General features: G+C 51.8%; 1 long non-coding RNA gene across 1 annotated transcript in view; it reads left to right on the top strand.

Moving 5' to 3' along the window:
- Positions 1 to 8,631: 8,631 nt before the first annotated feature.
- Positions 8,632 to 19,583, top strand: part of LOC114817059 — a 50,862-nt gene continuing 39,910 nt past the window's right edge. Inside the window, exon 1 of the long non-coding RNA XR_003764907.1 lies at positions 8,632 to 8,692. This is a non-coding gene — a long non-coding RNA (uncharacterized LOC114817059). The remainder of the gene's footprint in view (positions 8,693 to 19,583) is intronic.

The raw sequence follows: 19,583 nt of genomic DNA, 5'->3' as shown, positions 1-19,583 counted from the left end.
ATGGGCTTTGTAGAGGTATGTTGGTTTTCATGGCTTTAGAGGCACCCGGGTTGGTGTTTTGGGGGGCAACATAAGGATACTGATGTTGTGTACATGGGTGATGGGGTGGCTTGTGGGGGGAGTTGGTTTTATACGGATGGTTCGGAAATGAGTCGGGTGCTGCTGTGGTTGGCTTATAATAATGACGATGATGGTATCGAAGTGCTTTTCATGTGTTAAGTGCAGGGGTAGAGGCAAGGTAATCAGGCTGTCCCGGGTCTTGATCCCCATTTTACAACTGAGGTAACCGAAGCCCAGGGAAGTTAAGTGCCTTGCCTGAGGTCACACAGTAGACAGGGGGCAGAACTGGAATGAGAACTCAAGTCTTTCGACTCTTGCCACTGGGCCGTGCTGTTTATGGGCGTGCTTAGGGTTTGGATACTGGGTTGTCTTACTGATTCTGGTGGTTGAGGAATGGGCTGGTCTCAAGGGTTTGTAGGTGAGGAGGGGGTACCCAAGGCGGGGGTGATTGAAAGAGTGGGGGCGATGCCGTGGGTGGGGCAGGGGGCTGCAGTTGGGATTATATGGTATTTCCCCAAGTGCTTACTGCAGTGTTCTGCCCACAGTAAATACTCTCTTAATCCGAATGAGTTGGGGTGTGCGCCGATATCGAAGATCTGGGTTGATAATCTAGGGCTGTGAGTCTGCATGGGACAACCCGATTACCTTGTTTCTATTCAGTGATATTTATTAAGCGCTTACTACATGCAGAGCACTGCTGGGCAAGTACAATTCAGCAGTGAGGAGAGACAATCTCTGCCCCAGCACTTAGAATAGTGTTGGACGTAGTAAGAGTTTAACGAGCCCCTAATTTATTATTGTTATCGTAGGGCTCGAAAAACTAATATCCAGGAAAAGGTGGTGAAAGCCGGACCTGGTATTAGGGAGTGGGACCAGGGCTGGATACGCTATGTCGACCGCATTAATGATGTGTGGGTTATGGAGAGGGCCGAGAGCGGTCCAGGGAATGGGTTTGATAGTTCTGAGTTGTCCATATTGCTGATGTGGTGATGGTGCCGGTTAAGTATTTACTACGTGTCAAGCACTGTGCTGGGATAGGTACAGGATAATCAGATTGGACACCGATGTGCGGGGCGATAGTGTTTGGGGGTCCAGCCTCGGATTTGGCTACAGTACCTATGCCCTAGGGGAGCGGGGCATGCCACAGGCTTTATTTTTGCTGACTGGGAGATGAGTCTGGGATCCAGGAAGAGAAGTGTCTGATTGGGACAAGAAAATATTTCTGGAGTGGAGGGAAGTTGAGGAGTTGTGATACTATGAAGTCTATGTTTAGAGAGGATGATGGGTTCTCTGGGTTTGGAGAAGAGGGTTATGGTGGGGGGAGAGAGGGATGGGGCAGAATCCATGGGGTGCATGGACATGCATGCTCACTGTCTCTGTGTGTGTCTCTGTGTGTGTCTCTGTCTCTGTGTTCCTGTCATTGTGCCCTTTTCCTTGTGCCAGCCCCATTAGCTAGTATTTCCCACTCCAAGTCACCAAGGCCAGTGACCTCCCACAACCTGAGCACTGCACACTGAGCTTGGAAAGTGCTAGAAGGTGAGAGATGGCTTTTGTCAGTTTGTACCCCCTGTCATTCCCAAGGGGGTGCAAAACCAGCCTTCATGCGCCCTTGGGAGCGTCCTTCCACGCGCCCTTGGGAGCGTCCTTCCACGCGCCCTTGGGAGCGTCCTTCCACGCGCCCTTGGGAGCGTCCTTCCACGCGCCCTTGGGAGCGTCCTTCCACGCGCCCTTGGGAGCGTCCTTCCACGCGCCCTTGGGAGCGTCCTTCCACGCGCCCTTGGGAGCGTCCTTCCACGCGCCCTTGGGCGCGTCCTTCCACGCGCCCTTGGGCGCGTCCTTCCACGCGCCCTTTCGTGCGTCCTTCCACGCGCCCTTTCGTGCGCCCTTGTGTGTGCCTTTCATGCACATTTTCATGCGCCCACGCTCTCTCTTTGTTGGATTCAGCGCTGTGGAGGGGTCTTGGAAGCGTCACTATCGGAGCATCAGATTGTGAGCCCTCAGGGGCAGGACCCGAGACCCGCTGCCAGGGGAAGGGCAGGGTGGCAGGATGGTCGTGTACCCCTCGGGGTCTAGAACTGGAAGCCCCTCGAGGGCAGGGTTGTGCCGACACAGCTGGCTGTCGGGGGGCACTTTTTGGGTTTCTCCAAGATACGAGTCTCTCCTTCAACCCCCGTGGGGCTCGGTTATGGCTCCCCAAAAGCCCAGGAACGAGTCGGCGTTCAGTAGCTCTACCCGCGTGGAGCAGACTGTACGCTTCTGGTGAACACGGAACGCGTCTGTTGTTAAACTGTATATTCCCAAACACCGAGTACTCAATAGATACTCAGCAACTGGGGGACTGAGTTGGAACCTCCTCTGCAGATGATTTCTCCCTCCGCTCGTCATGACTTATAATGAAAAGCGTATAATTTGTTTCTATTAGTTTACGTCTTCCCCTCTACATGGTAAACCCACAGTGGGCAGGAAATCTGTCTGATGATTGTGGTATTGTGCTCTGTTCACGGTAAGTGCTGGATAAATACGACTGACTGACCGAAATGGGCGTCCTTGGTAATTGAGTCTTCTCACCCTCACCCTGTTCTTCGTACGGTGCTCCGCCAAGAGCCTTGGATGATCGTTTCCGCCGTCTTAATGCAGTACTACCTCTCTTCACTCTCTGTACCGATTTACTTTTTTTTAAATGTACTCGACCCGCCGTCTGAAGCTAAACTTGGGTTCACCGTGCACGACTTCCTGTACCGCCGTTCCACGTGTGTCGGTCCCGTAGCCTGTAAGCTTCTCGAGAGCAGGGATCGTGTGGTCTGTAGGGTTGAAGGCTCTGACGTATCCGTACCACGTTCTTCCGAACTCGGCGCTTCCCCCTCTAGACTCGAAGCCCGTCGGCGGGTCCCGTGTCCGTTACGTGGTTCTCGTGTACTCTCCCAAGGGTTTAATCCAGTGCTCTGCACCCAGAGCTCAAATCCGGTTGACTGACTGACTGATTTAGATTGTAAGCCCCAGTGGGTAGGGGTCGTGTCTGATTTCCCCAACTCGCCAAAGAGGGTGTTTAATGGGGTGTGGTCTTGCTCATGTCAGAGCAAACTTGGGGTCAGCCGCCCCAGTGGGGTTCTACTGGGAGCGGAGTGGAGGAGGAGCAGGGGTGAAGGACCGGACTGGCACGGGGTAAGTGTTCAGGGACTTGGCCGCGTGAGGAGAAAAGGCAGAAGCCCAACTTCTTTCTACCCCACTGGAGAACTCGCCCGGATCTTCTCGCTTACAGGTAAGACCTTGGGGAAGTGGGTGTGTGGGTGTGTTGGGGAGAGAGTCTGCAGGGGCTGAGACTTTATCCCGGGAAATCCACACTGCCTGGGCTATTCCGTCTTGAGCCAAAACCAGCCAGGGCCTCCCCTCCAGGGCGTGAGAGGGGCAGCTGCTCTGTCCTGTCTCTGCCTATCCCTGTATTGGAGGGGTCTCTCTCTCGCTCTTTTTCCTATCTCTCACTCTCTCCTCTCTCTTGCTCTCTCTCAATCTCAGGACCTCCTGCCCCAAGGACGGAGGCAGAACAAGAATGCCCTGAGACCTGACCAGATGAATTCTTAGGGCCAAGGAAGAAGCCTGAGCCCCAGATGGTTCATGGGAGACCCGGCGGTGCCAGAGCCAGCTTCTCCGAGGACATCTCGGTGTGGACAGGACAACGAGCGTCATCCCCCGAGCTTGGGGCCGTTGGAGCTCTGTTGGGGACAAGTGGGAGGAATCAGTGGTATGTATTGAGCACTTAGGTCTAGAGCACTAATACAGAGCGCTTGAGACAGTAGAGCGAAGGCATTCTTATCCCCCACAGCACATACACAATCCACTCTGTCCTTCTAGCTCACAAATTGGAGCGGTGACCCAATCCGAATCCCTCACCAGGCTCCTACCCAACATCCAACTTCCCGCTCCCTGGCCGGAGACCCATTCGACCCTTTTTTTTCCCCTCTAACCAAACAGTGATGGGCTGGCACGCTCCCCACGGGTTGGCTGGGACACACCGCAGCAGGCAACCGACGGTCCCTTCCGTCCCCAGGAAGCCACAACCCGGACCTGAACCGGACCACCCAGTCTTCCGGACAGCGGACGACTAAGCGGCCACTCAGGGGACCCCGGGGGCACCGCACTGGCTCCACCCTGAGGGAATCGGTCGGCACCAGGCCGTTGCCACCTGGCCGTCCCCCCCCCCACCCCACCCCGCCCTACCCCCAAGTCCAAAATTGTAGTCCCTCCATCCAGACAATGCCATTTCCTTTGGCGGCCAAGGGTCAAACGCTGCATCACGGGTGCCACCCCAGTCTCTGGCAACTCTAAGAGGTGATGGATGTGGCGTGTCCGGTGTGAGAACGAGGGCCGGGACCAGAGCAGGGTCAGAGGGGCCGCCCTTCTTCGGACGGGACACGGGTTATGGAAACGGGGGTCTAGAGTTCTGGACGGGTGCTCGGTTGACAGACCTCAGAGCAGGTGTGAAGTCGCCTGGGGCCCTTAATTCTATAGTCAGCGCGATTTCCGTCTGATCTGGTCTGTATAGAGCTCTCTGGCCATCTCTGGCCTCAAGAGTACAGACTCCCGTTACCGCCCGAGGGGGGTGCCCCTGAGGGAGCGGGGCACAGGGGCAGGAGTAGTCGGGGTGTGTGTATGTGTGTGTGACTGCCATGTGTCATCCATCCCTCCCGGAGGAGCCCAGTGAGGGGTGGGGTCGATTAGTAGCAAATGGTAGAGGGGGAAGATGCAAAGTGGTTTTTCCCCCCTCACCGAAGGAAATGGCACAGTCTGGCCCCCTCCTCTCCTCTTCCCCTCCCTGTCGCCTTGCCTGACTGGTCTTTTGTGAAACCAAATGTATCTGGAATAAAATGTATACGTTCTTCACGCTCCTGAGTCTCCGTGAGCCACTGGCAGCTGGCCCTGCCCCACAGGAGCATTATCATTTCATTCATTCATTCGATAGTATTTATTGAGCGCTTACTATGTGCAGAGCACTGTACTAAGAGCTTGGAATGTACAATACGGCAACAGTCTGGGGTTCTAGCTGTGCACTCAAAGCAGGAGGGCTGACCCCAGCTTCGAACTGCTCGATTGCCAATCTAGCACCCTCACCCCTCCCTCCCAATCCTAGATCTCATTCCTTCAGTCTGACACAGGCAGTTAAAGCAGGGGGGAGTCTTGAGAGTTCAAAGAGGGGCCACTGACACCTTCTTTTTCTCCTTTTCTGTCCCCCTCCCCAGCCTGGGGGGGCTCTAGAGGAATGGCTCTGAAGAGCGTGGCTCTCATAGGCGGGAGGCTGTCAGATTTCTCTCTGCCCCGTCAAATTGGTTGGGCCTAGAAGGTCTCGAACCCCACCCTAGCCCAGTCCAAGAGACAGGGAGAAGGCAGCACGGGATGGGCAACGGCTCAGACTGGAGTTTGTCCGACATTACACGACCCAGTTAGTCAGTGAGTCAATCAGATGTACTTAATTGACTTGCTGTGTGACTTTGGGAATATCCCTCAATTGCTTCCCCTCCTCCTTTTCTAATAACAATCATCAATAACTCTTGTATTAAGCACTTACAAAGTTCCAGCATATCCATAATTTTGTAATATTCCTGAATATTCCCCCTCACCCTTCCCTCCACCCTCCCCCAGTCTGTAATCTCCTTGTGGGCAGGAATGTGTCTATTACCTAGGTTTTACTGCAATAGTAATAATAATAATTGGGGTATTTGTCAAATGTTTATCGTGTGTCAGGCCCCGCAGCAAGTGTTGGGCTAGAAATAAGGCAATCAAAGTGGTCACGGTGCCTGTCCCACACAGGGCCCACAGTGTTCATCCCCATTTACACAGAACTTAAATGACCTGCCGAAGGTCACACAGCAGACCAGTGGCAGAGCTGGGATTAATTTACTGTGGTCTTTGTTCAACTGGCCCAATGTGCCAGGCAGCGTATTAAGCACTGGGGGGCGAGAACTCAAGCAAACCACACTGGACACGCTCCCTGACACACAAACAGGGTTCTTTGTCTTAATCTCCAATTTACAGATGAGGTAACTAAGGGGCAGAGAAGGAAAATGACTTGCCCAAGGTCCTACAGCAAACAAATGATGGAAAGGGGACTAGAACCCATTACCTCAGTGAGTTTAGGACCTGGCATGTAGTAAGTGCTTAGTAAATACCATAATTATACTGATGTGCATGCCAAGGAATTGTCACCCAACTCACAGGACAGAGACACCATAGGAGGGCACATGTAAGCACCCTAAAACAGACAACTCAAAATATATAACTGCACATTCACGTACAGATAGCGTACGTGTTTATGTGCACACGGGCGTGCACGCACACACACACAAACACGCACACAAATGCTTTCATATCCCAGATATCACCCTACCTGTAATTTTATTTTAGTGTTCACCTCCCCCACTAGAACATAAGACCCTTGAGGGCAGGAATTGTGTCAACCAGCTCAGTTGAATTTGTCCAAGTTCTTGGTAAATCGGTCTGTGTAAAATAAACCCTCTTGCTCATTCATTCAATCATATTTATTGAGCGCTCACGATGGGCAGAGCACTGCACTAAGCGCTTGGGAAAGTACAGTACAGCAATAAAGAGAGAGAGAATCCCTGCCCACAATGAGTTCACAGTCCAGAGGGGAGGAGAAAGGCATCAATACAAATAAACAGATACAGATAGAAATAAAATGACAGATACACGCCTAAGTGCTGTGGGGCAGAGGGGAGGGGGAGAGCAAAGGGAGAGAGGGTGATGCAGAAGGGAGGGGGAGATGAAGAAAAGTGGGTCTTAGTCTGGGAAGGCTTGTGGGAAGAGATGTACCTTCCGTGAGGCTTTGAAGGAAGGGAGAGTAAAGGTTTGGCAGATTTGAGAAGGGAGGGAGGTCCAGGCCACAAATAGGACGCGGGCCAGGGGTCCGCAGCCAGAAAAGTGAGATGGAGGCCCAGTGAGAAAGTTAGCACCAGAGGAGTGGATTGAGCAGGCTGGATTGTAGAAGGAGAGAAAAAAGCTGAGGTAGGAGGGGGCCAGGTGATGGACTGCTTTAAAGCCCAGGCTGAGGAGTTTTTGTTTGATAGGGAGGTGGATAGGCAACCCCTGGAGATTTTTGAGGACCGGTGTGACACCCTGAACGTATCTGTGGAAAGACAACGTGGGTAGCGGATTAAAGTATGGGAGTGGGGAGAGACAGGAGGTTGGGAGTTAGGAGGCTGATGCAGTCATCTAGATTAATCTCCCAGGTGCCCTCTTCAGCAGTGGCCAGCCTGCCAAACCAAACCACCCTCCTCTAGTTAACAGGGCAGGCGGAGGGCAGAGAGAGAGTAGAAATCTGTTGAGAAAGCGGCCGGCTCCCACCCCCTCTTGGATCCTAATAATAAGGGTGGTGGCATAGAAAAGCAGCATGGCCTAGTAGAAAGAGAAAGGGTTTGGGAGTCGGAGGAAGTGGGTTCTAATCCCTGCTCTGCCGCTTACCTGCTGTGTGACCACAGGCAAGCCACTTAACTTCTCTGTGCCTCAGTGACCTCAGCTGTAAAATAGGGATAAAGACTGTGAACCCCATGTGGGACGTGGACTAGATCCAACTTGATTATCTCGTTATCTATCCCAGGCTTAGTACAGTCCCTCGTACATAATAAAGTGCTTAACAAGTACCATAAAAAAGATGAGAGAACAGGTATTGAATCCCCATCCTACAGACTAAGAACAGGTACAGAGCGTGTAAGTCACTTAACCCGAGTTTACACAGCAGGCAAGTGGCCGAGGCAAGATCGGAATCCAGCTCTTCTGACTCCAGGATCACCACTCTTCCTACTAGGTGGCCTGACTTTCTACAATCTCGGACAGGAATGGCCTCCCTCTGATGAATTCTTTGCTTTTTGAGTTCCAGGAGGGACAGAACTGGATCTCGGGGCCCCCAGGGGATAGAACTGGGCTCCAGAGCTTCTTTTCCTAGCAGGCTTCACTTCTGGGGAGGATCCTAGTGGCCCCCGTAGGGGGATGGTGCCCCGTCTCCCATTCTCCCTGGTGTCCCACCCCCCCCCAGTGCCCCGTCCCAGTCACCAGTCCGCCCCACACGGCTCCGGGAGTTGGCCGGGGCAACCGGGCTGCCGTGAAAATGGGGGGAATCTGTCCAGCTGGGGACTTCTGGCTAAAAGTTGGACTTTAAGCTCTCCACGGACAGGGAACGCGTCTGGTTATTGTTATATCGTACTCTCCCACTAAGCACACAGTAAGCACTCAATACATTTGATTAAATGAATGCATGAATGAAAGTTGTGGGCAGGAAACCTGTGCACCAACTCTATTATATTGTACTCTATCAAATACTAGAGTGCTGTGCACACAGAGCTCAATAAATACCGTTGATTGAGAAAGACCTTCCAAGATAAAGTCAAAGGAAGAGGACTCAGGAGGGAGACGGAGGTATTAACCCATTCCAGGGTCCGGAGAGGGTCTTCGAGGGGAGACCTGCTCCTTCCAGGCAAGGGTTAAGTGGATAATCTATCTCACAGGTGCCACCATTCTCAGGCTCTGCCCACTATATCACCTGCAGGGCTCTCACCTGGGAGACTGAGATGAGGGCTCGGCATTGGTATCGCTGCTTTGTCCGAGGGAGCTCAACCCCACTGTGAAGGTAAGCAGACACCACCGTCTACACCGTAGTTTCTTGTGTCCAAACCCCCATCTACCTCCTAAAGCCTGGGGTGGGTGACCCCCAGACAGGGAAGTCCTTAGGAATCAACACACAGGAACCTGAAAGTTTGGCTTGTTTTTTCAGGTCTCATCATTTACCGCACAATCTATCTTGCCTTAGAATCGAGGCTGAGATTGTTCTGACTTAAATCTTTATAGGTTTTTTTTTCAAGTTGTGGAAAGATGGGTACAGAGGTGTCTCACTCAGGTCACAAAATCTGGAGGAGAAAAAGAATTGTTAGATGCTTTGGTAAGCGCTGAGTTGTGTTTCTAATTGTCTCTCTGCGCAATGACACAACCGTTGAAGAGTAGGTTATAGAGGGAACCGTGAGGCCAGGGTCGTCGCGTTGTAAGGTCGAAGGGGTTCTGCTGCGTGTCCAAATGTGGTTAAAGACAGGAGATGGAGGAAATGAAGTGAATCGGTTGCGCTTCGGCAATGTTAAGCTCCTCTGTGTTTCCTCATGTGGTGGGCAGCCGTGCTGGCGGTCGTGTACTGACGCGGTGGCTTCCTCCGGGAGGAAACCAACCGGAGGTGAGGTCGGCTTCAGGTATTGGAAACCCCTGCCTCACTCCATGACGTGACAAGAGCAGCGTGGTGTAGTGGTTAGAGTCCAGGCCTGGAATTCAGAAGGACCCGGGGTCTCTCTGTCGTTCCGCCGCTCGTCCGTTGAGTGACCTGAATTGAGGCAAGTCACGTCCTTAGCCGGGCTTCAATTACCTCGTCTCTAAAACGGAGATTACGACTGTGAGCCCGCTGTGAGACGGGGACTGTGTCATATCTGATTAACTTTTATCTACCGCAGTACTTAATACAGTGCCTGGCACAGAGTAAGTGTTGAACAAATACTAACTTTTATTTTTTTAAAGAAGAAACTGAGTCTAACCTCCACATTCCTCATGAAGTTGGCTTAGGATCCTGCCAACATTCCTCCAAGCAGCCGTCCCTAAGCCCTCCTTTTCTCTTCTCCTTCTCCCTCTTTAGCCCTGCCTTCACCCCCTCCCAGCCCCACAGCACTGATGTCCATATCTGTAATTTTTATATTTATATTAATGTCTGTCTCCCCTCTTTAGTTGCACCTCGCCGTGGGTAGGGAATGTGTCAGTTTATTATTATATTGAATCGGGAAGGTTAATGGGATGGCTGGAAGCTTCAGAGACCTGTATGAGCCTGGGCAAGACCCATATAGACATGGGGTAGACCGAATAGTGGAACTTTTCGACCAGTAGTGACCGCCTGGGCCCTGCGTTGCCCTAAAGCCCGTTGAGGAAGGGGCAAAAGTAAGCTCAGGGAGGGCAGGGAATGTGTATACCACTGACCGGACTGAAGTACATCACAGTGATAGGCCAGGAAGGATGTGGGGTTTGGGTGAGGAGTGGGGCATCTCCTCAGGCAGAGGGGGGTGGGTGAGAGAGAATTCCCACCCACCAGAGGAGCCGCTGTGGCTTGTTCCCATCCCGGCCGTTGTCCCATTTGGCTTTCGGGAAGAACCGATTTTCCTAGCTGTGGAACGTTGCAACAGGAGGGGGCAGCATGTGTTCACTATTGCTGGGAATAATGGGAATAAATGTGAGGAGGAAATGAATGGAAATCCAAGGAATGTCTGCTGCATCTGCTATTTAGTGTGTTTTGAAAAGGGGAGACCCTCCTTACTTGTTGTTGATGGGGATTTAGTTTTGGCCCTGTAAGATGCTCTTCTGGACCGTAGGGTCCTTCATCCGACACTGATGGTATTTAGTGAGTGATTACGGTGTGTGGATCACTGTACTAAGCGCTTTTTTACGGTACGAAAGCGCTTTCCACGTGCCGGGCACCGTATCGAGAGCTGGGGTAGGTACAAGCGCTCGTCGGCAGGAGTCGTATTTACCGTCAGAGTTTATTGTAGCTTCCCAAGATGTTACCATAGTGCTCTGCATGCAGTAAACACTCCATATTTTTTAAGTGGTATTCGTGTGTGTCGGTGGATACGAGGTAATCGGGTTGTCCCCCGCGGGGCTCACAGTCTCAATCCCCATTTTAGAAAGGAGATAACTGAAGCACAGAGAAGTTAAGTGACTTGCCCAAAGTCACACAGTTGAGATGTGATGGAGCGGGGATTAGAAACTAGGTCCTTCTGACTGCCAGGCCTGGGCTCTGTCCTCTGGGCCAAACTGCTTCCACTCCAGGCATCAAGATGGAGGGAACAGAACAGAACAGCAGGTGTGTCGGGTTCATTCATTCAGTTGTATTTATTGGGTGTTTACTGGGTGCAGAGCACCGTACTATTCATTCAATAGTATTTATTCAATAGTATTTATTGAGCGCTTACTATGTGCAGAGCACTGTACTAAGCGCTTGGGATGAACAAGTCGGCAACAGATAGAGACGGTCCCTGCCGTTTGACGGGCTTACGGTCTAATCGGGGGAGAGCACTTGGAAAGTAAAATTCGGCATCAGATAGCGACAATTGCTACCCGACAACGGCCTCACAGTCTAGAAAGGGGGAGACAGACAACAAAACATGTAGACAGGCATCCATAGCATCAAAATAAATAGAATTATAGATATATACACATCCTTAATAAAATAGAAAAATATGCACATATATATACACACACGCTTTGGTGTGGGGAGGAGGGTAGAGCAAAGGGAGGGAGTCGGGGCGATTGGGGAGGGGAGGAGGAGCCGAGGAAAAGGGGGGCTCAGTCTGGGAAGGCTTCGTGGAGGAGGTGACCTTTCGGTAGGGCTTTGAAGGGGGGGAAGAGAGCTAGTTTGGCAGGTGTGAGGAGAGAGGGCATTCTGGGCCCGAGGTAGGATGTGGGCCAGGGGTCGACGGGGGACAGGCAAGAAGGAGGCGAGTCCCAGTGAGGCGAGGGGCAGCAGAGCAGAGGGTGCCGGCTGGGATGTAGAAGGAAGGAAAGAAGGGAGGTGAGGTAGGAGGGGGCAAGGGCATGGAGCTTTGAAGACTATGGTGAGAAGTTTTTGCTTCATACAAAGGTTGTTAGGTAACCATTTGTGACTTTTGGGGAGGGGAGTGACGTGCCCAGAGCGCTTCCGTAGAAAGATAATCCGGACGGCAGAGTGAAGTATAGACTCAAGTGGGGAGAGAGGTTGGGGGAGCTCCTTGGGTGAACCCCGTCACAGTTCTGCCCCTCTCGTGGACCTTCTGGAACGTGGAATTCACTGCAGATGTCCCAAATCTGCTCCTTTGTTCGACCTCATTCATCAGTGGTATTTACTAAGCACTTAGTGTGTGCAGAGCACTGGAATAATAATAATAATTATGGTATTTAAGTGTTTACACTGTGTTAGGCACTGTACTAAGCGCTGGGGTTGAACACATCCCTGTCCCACATGGGGCACACAGTCCCAATCCCCATTTTAGAGATGAGATAAGTGAGTCGCAGAGAAGTTGAGTGATGTGCTCAAGGTCTCGCAGCAGGCAAGTTGCTGAGTTCGGCTTGGGAGAGTGCAATGCAACAGAGCTGGTAGACCCGTTCCTTACCTGCAACGAGCAAGAATTGATTGCGGGAAATGGAAGGGTTAGTGACGAGCCCTCGGTGGGTCGAAGAAGGTAGTTTTAGATGTCGAAGCTAGATGAGAGTGTGATGGGAGCGTGAGAAGCAGCACGGCCTAGGGAATAAAACATGGGCCTGGGCGTCAGAAGGACCTAGGTGCCAATCCCGGCTCTTCCGTCTGTCTGGTGTGTCATCTTGGGGAAATTACTTCTCTGTGCCTCGGTTACCTCATCTGTTTAATGACGATTAAAACTATAAGCCCTGTGAGAGACTATCTCCAACCCAGTTACCTTTTATTTATCCCAGCACTTAGTACCGTGCCTGGCACGTAGTAATAATGTTGGTATTTGTTAAGCGCTTACTTTGTGCCGAGCACTGTTCTAAGCGCTGGGGTAGACACAGGGGAATCAGGTTGTCCCACGTGGGGCTCACAGTCTTCATCCCCATTTTACAGATGAGGGAACTGAGGCACCGAAAAGTTAAGTGACTTGCCCAAAGTCACACAGCTGGCAAGTGGCAGAGCCGGGGTTCGAACCCATGACCTCTGACTCCAGAGCCCGTGCTCTTTCCAGTGAGCCACGCTGCTTCTCGTAGTAAGCACCTCACATATACCACAATCATTATCATTATTACGGTCATCTTGTCATTTGATGGTAGGCTGCTGGAGGGTGGAAGCCACGTAGGTGAGCCAATCCCAAGCGGGTGGCCGACAGCCAGTCGATGAAACCGCCCGTCTTGTGGGCTTGCGTGGTGAGCAGTTTAGTGTTCGGTGTGGTCAGGCTTTGGGTTTGAATTCTGAGCCCGACACTTGCCCTGCCATGTGACCTTGGTCAAGTCACTTCCCCTCTCTTGGCCTCAGTTTCCTCCTCCGTAAACTGGGGCCAAGATACGTGTGCTCCCTTCCCCTTAGAATGCGAGTCCCACGTGGAAAGGGGAGCGTGCCCGACGGGATTGTCCTACCCCAGTGCTCAACACGGTGCCCGCCAATAATAAGCTCTTAATCGATGCCCTCGGGCGATGTGGGGTGCCGAGCTCTCATTTCGAGGGACGCGGCCTCGAGCCGGTGGGCTTGTATTGTCTTTGGCCGTAGCTGGATATCGGGAAGGCCAATGGGACGGCCGGATGCTTCAGAGACCCGTCTAAGCTTGGGAAAGACCCGTACAGACATGGGGCAGGCCCCATAACGGAACTCTTAGAGCAGTAGCTTGGGCCCTGCATCGCCCTAAAACCTGTTGAGGAAATGGCAAAAGTAAGCGAGGGCAGCGAATGTGTCTATCCTTCTATCCTACTCTTCCAAGCACTTAGTAAAGTGCTCCCGCCTCCGTAAATGTTCAATAAATACCACTGACTGACTGAAGTACATCCCATTGATAGACCAGGGAGGATATGGGGCTTGTGTGAAGAGGGGGGCATCTCCTCAGGCAGAGGGGGTGGGTGAGGGAGAATTCCCACCCACCAGAGGAGCCGCTGTGGCTTGTTCCCGTCGCCGCCGTTGTCCCATTTGGCTTTCGGGAAGAACCGATTTTCCAAGTTGCGGAATGTTGCAACAGGAGGGGGCAGCATGTGTTCACTTTTGCTGGGGATAATGGAAATATATGGGAGGAGGAAATGAATGAAAATCCAAGGAATGTCTGCCGCATCTGCTATTTAGTTAGTATGTTTTGAAAAGGGGAGACCCTCTTGACTTGGTGTTGATGGGGATTTAGTTGGGGCCCTGTCAGATGCTCCTCTGGACCGTAAATTCCTTCATCCAACTTCAGTGGTATTTACTGAGTGATTACTGTGTGCAGACCACTGTACTAAGTGCTTTTTTAATGGTATGAAAGCGCTTTCCACCTGCCCGCCACTGTACTGGGAGCTGGGTTAGGTACAAGCACTTGTTGGCAGGAATTATATTTACCGACAGAGTTTATTGTATCCTCCCAAGATGTTAGTACAGTGCTCTGCATACAGAAAGCACTCCGTATTTTTTAAAGGGCATTTGTGTCTGTGTGTGTATGTGTCTGCACGAGTGATGGTGGGGGTGGGATGGCTAGCCAGGTGGGGGCCAGTGGATGCCACTTTAGACCCAGAAACTGGCCCTGGAAATGGGGTCTGGGGGACTGTGCAGGGCACTGGTTCTTTTTGACTTGAAGGTGGAAGTGAAGACCCAGGGCCCTTAGTTCTATAGACGGGTCCAAGTCCTGCCCTTAGAGTCACCCTGCACATCCTCGTTCCCCAAAGAAGGGAGTCCTCTGTTTGACAGTGGCTGCTGGGGAACCAGTGAGGTGGTGCTTTCTCCGGAATAAGGCAGGAGTTGCCACCGTCTACCTCATCCTCTGCTGAGAAACTGCTATGGGGATTTTAGTAGGAGATGGATTTCAGTGGTAAGAGGGACAGTGAGGTGCAATGGATGAGTTGCACTGACAGGCTGGGGCCCCGAAAATGCAGGCTGTGTACTAGAAACTGTCTTCTGGCCAGTGTTCAAAGGTGCCGCGCATCTCTCTATTAGGTGTATTGTTTGTGGTGAGGAGGGAGGGGCAGGAAGGGTTCTCAGGGAGGGAGAGGGCTCCATTGTGAAGAGGGTAGAGCGTAATAGTGATCGGTCTTTTCATTGGAATGCCTTGCACATCTCCAGCTGCCACAGAAGGGACCTTTCCATTTCTGCTAGGGTTTGCTCCCAGTTGCTCCCCAGCTCCAGATGGGTTTCCAGCCAGGAGCGGTGCGGAAGCTGCAGTGACTCCTCACTTGGAGCCCCTGATCCGGGCTCTACTGCCCCTTACCCAGAGGACGCCCTGGCGTCCGTCCCCCCATCATCCTCCCTCCCCCGCGTCAGGTCTGAGTTGCGTCGGCTTGGATGCGGACAGGAGTCCCACGGCACCAACCCCCTGCAGTACAGAGCTCGAGGTAGGATGACGTGAGGGAGAACCTGACCGGTTATTACTCTCCGAACAGTAATGCGGTTCAACACCTCTCCCTAGCCTTGCAGTTTGGGTGCAAAGCAATTCTCAGATTTGCCCCATCTTAGAAAGATGGAGCTGGGGTCACACTGCCTTCACAAAGGCAAGGTTTTCTGTGTGTGTGTGAGAGAGAGAGAGAGGGAGGGAGAGAGAGATGTGGTTAGGTTTTTGGAAAGAAGTCAGAGGATGCCACTCGGTACAGACGCCGGTTCCGGAAGCTGAGGCTCGGTGCGGGCAACTGGTTCTGTCGGACTCGGTTCCGAGACCGAGAAGACCCGGGGCCCTTAATTGTATAGGTGGGTCTCCCGCGTCGACAGTCCTGCACGCAGAGTCGCCCGCCACATCCTCGGTACCGGAGAAGGGACCCTTCTGCGTCTGAAAGTGGTAACTTCTGGGGGGTCTAGTGTCAGAAGCAAGACAGGGTGACATCAAGGTGTCCACCGCACCCGTCTCTGAGAAGCAGAACCTTGCCGACTCCCGTCCTAGTCCAAGTCAGCAGGGGTGTGGGTTGGGAGGAGCAGGAGGGCGAGGCTCGGTACTACAAGTTGCCTCGTGCGGTCGTGCTGGACCTCCGGTCTCTGGAGCATGAGCGTCCTCCTGGAGTAGCAGAGCTGGGGTTCTGAGTGGGCCACTAAGAGTCAATAGGGCAGAGTTGCAGTCAGCTGAGCTGGGTCCTTTACTGCATGGGTAGGGAGGGGGAAGACAATGTTAGCCCTTCCTCCCCGGAAAAGAAACAAACAGAAAAAACTAAGTCTGCAATCTCTTACCGTTTCCCACCGCGAGAACTGAGGCGTTGGCTAGCAGAAGAGGACCCGAGAGGGCGGCCCCGCAGCCTCGTTGACCGCCGAGTATCTTCCCGGGCCAGTTGCCTCAACGCCAAATGGGTTTCAGCCAAGACCGGCGAAGAAGCTCCACCGCCACCAGCGGCACAATCCAGACTCCGCCGCCGGGCAGCCGGAGACGGTCGTGGCGGCGAGCTTCAAGCTTTTGCCCACACCCCTGGCGGTTCCAGGTCTTCCCAGTTCAGAAACGCAAAGGAGTCCCACGGTGCCCAATTTGGGGTAGGATGACCGAGGGAGGAACCTGACCAGCCTGAAATGGCAGAATGAATAATTGAATGTACAGTTGAACATCCGTGTGTCGGTAAATGCCGAAAGTGCGCCTAAAAACCGCAGGGTGAAGGGTAGTTGTGTGCTGATGTGACTTGGGGGTCTATCAATCCATCGTATTTATGGAGTGCTGTGGGCAGAGCACTCTACTAAGTGCTTGGGAGTGTAGAAATAACAGAGTCGGTTGGCGCTTCCTGCCCGGAGAGACCCGATTTCTAATCCCGACTCGGCCACTTGTCGGCTAGGTGACCTTGAGTAAGTCACTTCCCTTCTTTGTGCCTCAGTTAGATCATGTGTAAAATGGGGATTAAGACTGTAATCCCAGAAGGTTAGAATCCTGGCTCTGCCACAGGTCTGCTGTGTGACCTTGGGTCACTTACTTAACTTCTCTGGGCCTCAGGTACCTCATCTGTAAAACGGGGATTGAGACCCCGAATCCCATGCGGGACAGGGACTGTGTCCATCCTGATTGACTTGTATCTGCCCGAGTGCTTAGAGCAGTGCTTGGCACACAGTAAGCGCATTACAATTACCATAATTTATTATTATTATTTTTATTTACAATTTGTAGACACGAGCTTTGCTCTCAAGGGACTTACAGTCTAGCAGGTCGACTTGGTTTGAATGTTTCATTCATCTCCTTTCCCCTCGGGGCTCGAAGTCAGTCCTCGATCCGTCTCCTGGTTCCTCGAAGGACGGTGGAATAAAGGAGCCACATTAAACGGGAAAAGAAACGTAGCCTTCACCTTGAAAGAGTCTCGCCACTTTGCCGAAATTGAAAGACTTTAGATTTCCTACTTCATCTGATTCCTTCCAATCCTGACAGCTAATGGAACTGCAATCAACAAGCGTGCTTGGGAAGCTCCATTTAGAATGACTCAGAAAGTAATGGTGTGCTTTACAAGCAATCCTCAATCTGTTTCTTGAACCCTGATTTTTTTTTTTTTAAATCCAAAAGGCACCGTGAAATTAATATGTGAGGGCTGCCCCCACTGTTTGAGGTTTTCCGCGCAGAAACCTGCAACTTCCCAGTTCGGCACAAGGATCGTTTTTATAAAGCATAATAAACTCAAATAAATCCACGGCTTTTTTCCCCTTTTTTTTTGGTAAAACGGTGACACCTGTCATTCAAACATATATTCAAGAGGTCGTTTAATTCAGAAGCAAATTCTTCCAGCTCGGGGACTATCTATCGATGAAAACACATCGATTAGCGGTGCTTGCAGTGCTCTGGAGAGCACGGGGAGGCAGGAGATCTGGGTTCTGGTCTCAGCACTCCCACAGAACTGCCGGGCGACCGTGAACGTGTCGCTTAAGTTCTCTGAGCCTCGGTTTCCTCGGGTCTAAAATGGAGTCAAGATTGACCGTGAACCCAAAGTGGAATAGAGTCTGTGATGTCAAAACTGTGGAATTCCTTGGGTGTTTAGGGGGTAGTAAGTGCTTGATCCATGCCATGATTATAAGAAGATGCAGACTGAAGAAAAAACATGTTATTGTTATGATTATGGTATTGGTCAAGCACCGTTCTAAGTACTGGGATACATATAACTAATCAGATCGGAAACAGAGTCTTCTCCTCACGAGACCCACAGTCCAACTAGACGGCAGAAGAGACATTGAATCTCCATTATAGACGTGAGAAATTTGAGTCTGAGCGAAGTTAAGTGGCTTGCCCAAATTCACGTGGCAGATGTGGATCAGAACCCAGGTCCTCCGAATCCCCGGTCCATATTCTTTGCCCTAGACCACGCTGCTCCTCATACCTACGCCCCCAAAATGGGCTACAATCCCGCTCCGTTCCTGTCAACTCAATTCAGCGAGTGTTTACCGAGGAACTATATATGCCTTGATGCCTGGGGGCGGGGGACGGGTGAATAAAAGGTGCTAATCTAGATGCAAGGGTGATATAGAAATGGGTGGGAAAAGAGGAAAGACTGGATAATCCAAGCAGTGAGCATTGAGAGTGGTTCAACCGCAGAGTAAGTAACAAATTCCGTAATTATTATTACCCTAGTCCTCGGTAGAGATTAAGTGCGTATAAGTACCGTCATCCAACAATCCACAAACCTTGAGCAGCAAGAGTCAGAGTGATAACACTGTCCACTTATCTGAACAAGTCTGTCGAGGGCCGTTTGCTCCCATGGGCTGCTCTGTGCTCCAAGAAATGAGGCGAGTGGTCCTCCAGGGACAAGTTAATCAAGACCCCCATCACCCTCTGCTGGTCTCGGCCCGCCGGCCGCCAATCACAAGAAAGGACAGTCATTTCTCATCCTTTAGGCGTCCCGTCAATCTCCTCCGGCGCTCAGAGACATAAACCTTTAAAACAATCCGTGGGGCTGAGGTGGTATTGCCTGTTGGCTTTATGAAAGGTCAAGTTGAGAGTGATGAATGGTCCATTCCAATTTGGACACTTTATCTTTCATTTTGGTTTCACAGGCCGCTTCCTTCGATCCAGAGATTGTCAAATAGTTTCTCCGGCTGACGGGCTGATGGCTCGATGGCGTGGAAAGTATTAGAGGAGATAGGGCAAAGCTTGAATATTTTTCTAAATGGTTTAATGCACTCTCTGAGGAGAGCCCAGAGGCAGGTTGGAATCGAAGACATTTATTGAGCGCCTACGGAGTCGGGATCGGGTTCCGCCTCCGTCTCGTGGGCTGCCCACAGATGCTCCGAGTCAGGTTTCGCCTCGTGGGCTGCCCGTGCTGGGTAAGCTCGGGGAGAATAATAACTGTGGTATTTGTTGAGCGCTTACCATATGCCAGATGCTGTACTAAGCGCTGGGGTGGTTATGAGCAAACCGTGTTGGACACAGTCCCTGTCCCACGAGGGACTCAGGGTCTCAATCCCCATTTTACAGATGAGGTAACTGAGGCACAGAGCAGTGAAGTGACTTGCCTAAGGTCACACAGCAAACAGATGGCAGAGCGGGGATCAGAACCCATGACCTTGTGACTCCCGGGCCCGTGCTCTATCCGCTAAGCCATGCCGCTTCTCCAAAGATGGGAAGGAAGCCACCGAGGGAGACAGGTGTCATATCAGTGAGAGAGAAAGCCAGAGGGAGGAAGAGAAAAAAGAGCAAAGCCTTGAAAGAAGGGCAGAAAGCCAGAAAGATGGAAACAGAATAAACCCAGAAGAAAGGCAGGCGTAGCCAGCCAACCATCCTAGGCCAGGGTAGGACAGGGAAGCAGGCCAGGCACACCAGAAAAAGTAATAATAATGAAGTTTCTCATTAATAGTCAAGGCATTTGAGTGCATACTGTGTGCCAAGCATTGTACAGAAATAGGCATT

The sequence above is a fragment of the Ornithorhynchus anatinus genome, chromosome 15 (assembly GCF_004115215.2).
Source record: "Ornithorhynchus anatinus isolate Pmale09 chromosome 15, mOrnAna1.pri.v4, whole genome shotgun sequence".
In the NCBI taxonomy this organism is placed as follows: Eukaryota; Metazoa; Chordata; class Mammalia; order Monotremata; family Ornithorhynchidae; genus Ornithorhynchus; species Ornithorhynchus anatinus.
This window is presented reverse-complemented; position numbering and strand designations above follow the sequence as displayed.